The 3,137-nt window shown below is 49.0% G+C and overlaps 4 non-coding genes across 4 annotated transcripts; all 4 read right to left on the bottom strand.

Annotated features, from left to right (window-relative positions):
• Positions 1-235: 235 nt before the first annotated feature.
• Positions 236-309, bottom strand: Trnat-ugu (transfer RNA threonine (anticodon UGU)). Its single transcript has one exon. It is a non-coding gene; the product is annotated as a tRNA-Thr (tRNA).
• A 364-nt stretch (positions 310-673) lies between these two features.
• Trnat-ugu (transfer RNA threonine (anticodon UGU)) lies at positions 674-747 on the bottom strand. Its single transcript has one exon. It is a non-coding gene; the product is annotated as a tRNA-Thr (tRNA).
• Positions 748-1,111: 364 nt separating this feature from the next.
• Trnat-ugu (transfer RNA threonine (anticodon UGU)) lies at positions 1,112-1,185 on the bottom strand. The gene has a single exon. It is a non-coding gene; the product is annotated as a tRNA-Thr (tRNA).
• A 364-nt stretch (positions 1,186-1,549) lies between these two features.
• Trnat-ugu (transfer RNA threonine (anticodon UGU)) lies at positions 1,550-1,623 on the bottom strand. The gene has a single exon. It is a non-coding gene; the product is annotated as a tRNA-Thr (tRNA).
• Positions 1,624-3,137: the final 1,514 nt, after the last annotated feature.

The following is a 3,137-nucleotide window of genomic DNA, read 5'->3' as shown; positions in this document are numbered from 1 at the left end:
TTGGCTGGTTGGTTAGTTGATTTGGAAGAATGGACGAAATAGCGAAGTCATCGATGCCATCGGATTACGGAAGGATAGGCAAGGAATTCGGCCGTGCCCCTTCAAAGCAACCATCCCGGCATTTGTCTGAAGCGACTTGGGGAAAAATTAAAATTAAATGTATGATGACTAACTGACAACCTCAGCTGCCGATAGGTGTTGTTGTTATACCTCGATGTGGACAGCTGAAAATGTGTGCCCCGACCGGGACTCGAACCCGGGATCTCCTGCTTACATGGCAGACGCTCTATCCATCTGAGCCACCGAGGACACAGATGAATAGCGCGACTGCAGGGACTTATCCCTTGTACGCTTCCCGTGAGACTAACATTCCCAACTGTCCACAATTCTACATACGTATTGCACCTTATAGACATTTGCCCACCCACTCATTACTCGCGCACGCTTTGGCGATTCCCGTAAGAGTTTGGGCAACCTGTGCGCATTCACACAGACGAAGGCCAATGGCTAGGTAGCCTTTAACTATATATACGAAGACAGTAACTAGTTCTCGAAAGAACAGTTACTGTTGATGACCGTGCAGCTTTTCCCTGGAATAAATGATGACTAACTGACAACCTCAGCTGCCGACAGGTGTTGTTGTTATACCTCGATGTGGACAGCTGAAAATGTGTGCCCCGACCGGGACTCGAACCCGGGATCTCCTGCTTACATGGCAGACGCTCTATCCATCTGAGCCACCGAGGACACAGATGAATAGCGCGACTGCAGGGACTTATCCCTTGTACGCTTCCCGTGAGACTAACATTCCCAACTGTCCACAATTCTACATACGTATTGCACCTTATAGACATTTGCCCACCCACTCATTACTCGCGCACGCTTTGGCGATTCCCGCAAGAGTTTGGGCAACCTGTGCGCATTCACACAGACGAAGGCCAATGGCTAGGTAGCCTTTAACTATATATACGAAGACAGTAACTAGTTCTCGAAAGAACAGTTACTGTTGATGACCGTGCAGCTTTTCCCTGGAATAAATGATGACTAACTGACAACCTCAGCTGCCGACAGGTGTTGTTGTTATACCTCGATGTGGACAGCTGAAAATGTGTGCCCCGACCGGGACTCGAACCCGGGATCTCCTGCTTACATGGCAGACGCTCTATCCATCTGAGCCACCGAGGACACAGATGAATAGCGCGACTGCAGGGACTTATCCCTTGTACGCTTCCCGTGAGACTAACATTCCCAACTGTCCACAATTCTACATACGTATTGCACCTTATAGACATTTGCCCACCCACTCATTACTCGCGCACGCTTTGGCGATTCCCGTAAGAGTTTGGGCAACCTGTGCGCATTCACACAGACGAAGGCCAATGGCTAGGTAGCCTTTAACTATATATACGAAGACAGTAACTAGTTCTCGAAAGAACAGTTACTGTTGATGACCGTGCAGCTTTTCCCTGGAATAAATGATGACTAACTGACAACCTCAGCTGCCGACAGGTGTTGTTGTTATACCTCGATGTGGACAGCTGAAAATGTGTGCCCCGACCGGGACTCGAACCCGGGATCTCCTGCTTACATGGCAGACGCTCTATCCATCTGAGCCACCGAGGACACAGATGAATAGCGCGACTGCAGGGACTTATCCCTTGTACGCTTCCCGTGAGACTAACATTCCCAACTGTCCACAATTCTACATACGTATTGCACCTTATAGACATTTGCCCACCCACTCATTACTCGCGCACGCTTTGGCGATTCCCGCAAGAGTTTGGGCAACCTGTGCGCATTCACACAGACGAAGGCCAATGGCTAGGTAGCCTTTAACTATATATACGAAGACAGTAACTAGTTCTCGAAAGAACAGTTACTGTTGATGACCGTGCAGCTTTTCCCTGGAATAAATGATGACTAACTGACAACCTCAGCTGCCGACAGGTGTTGTTGTTATACCTCGATGTGGACAGCTGAAAATGTGTGCCCCGACCGGGACTCGAACCCGGGATCTCCTGCTTACATGGCAGACGCTCTATCCATCTGAACCACCGAGGACACAGATGAATAGCGCGTCATCAACAGTAACTGTTATTTCGAGAACTAGTTACTGTCTTCGTATATAAAATTAAATGTGTGTGAAATCTTATGCGACTTAACTGCTAAGCTCATCAGTTCCTAAGCTTACACACTACTTAACCTAAATTATCCTAAGGACAAACACACACACCAGTGCCCGAGGGAGGACTCGAACCTCCACTGGGACCAGCCTCACAGTCCATGACTGCAGCGCCTGAGACCGCTCGGCTAATCCCTCACGGCATTACGGAAATCACGGAAAACCAAAATCAGGATGGCCGGACGCGGGCTTGAACCGTCGTCCTCCCGAATGCGAGTGAAGTGTGCTAACCACTGCGCCACCTCGCTCGGTCCATTTCCGGTCAATGATCGGTTCAGTTGGGCAAGAGGACCAAATCGATTCCTTGTAAACAGAGGCCACACGATTCTAGAGCCACCACCAGCTTCCACAGTGCCTTGTTAACAATTTGGGTGCATAGATTCGTGGGGTCTGCGCCACACTCGAACCTTTCCATAAGCTGTTACCAACTGAAATCGGGATTCCTCCGACCAGGCCGCTGTTTTCCTGTCCAACCAATATGGTCACGAGCCCAGGAGAAGCGCTGCAGGCCATTTAGTCCTTTTAGCAAACGCCAAACCGCGCTGTCCTAACGCATAAGATCGTTGTACGTCCCACATTGATTTCTGTCGTTGTTTCAAGCAGTGTTTATTAGCTCTGATAACTCTACACAAATGCCGCTCCTCTCCGTCGTTAAGTGAAGACCATCAGCTACAGCGTCGTCTATGATGAGAGGCAATGCCTGAAATGTGGTGTTCTCAGCAGACCTTTGACACTGTGGATGGCAGAATACTGAATTCGCTAATGATTTTAGACATGGGATTTCCCAATGCGCCTGTTGCCAACTACTAGTCCTCGTTCAAAGTACATTAATACCCATGGTGCGGCCATAATGACTTCGGAAATCTTTTATTGCTTGAGTAGGCGATATACCCCCATTTTTATTTGTGCATACCGCTATCCCATGGTTTGCCTGCTCAGTGTATAACGGACCCTG

This window comes from Schistocerca serialis, chromosome 2 (assembly GCF_023864345.2).
Source record: "Schistocerca serialis cubense isolate TAMUIC-IGC-003099 chromosome 2, iqSchSeri2.2, whole genome shotgun sequence".
In the NCBI taxonomy this organism is placed as follows: domain Eukaryota; kingdom Metazoa; phylum Arthropoda; class Insecta; order Orthoptera; family Acrididae; genus Schistocerca; species Schistocerca serialis.
Note: the sequence above shows the minus strand (reverse complement) of the source record. Positions and strands in the feature narration are given on the sequence as shown.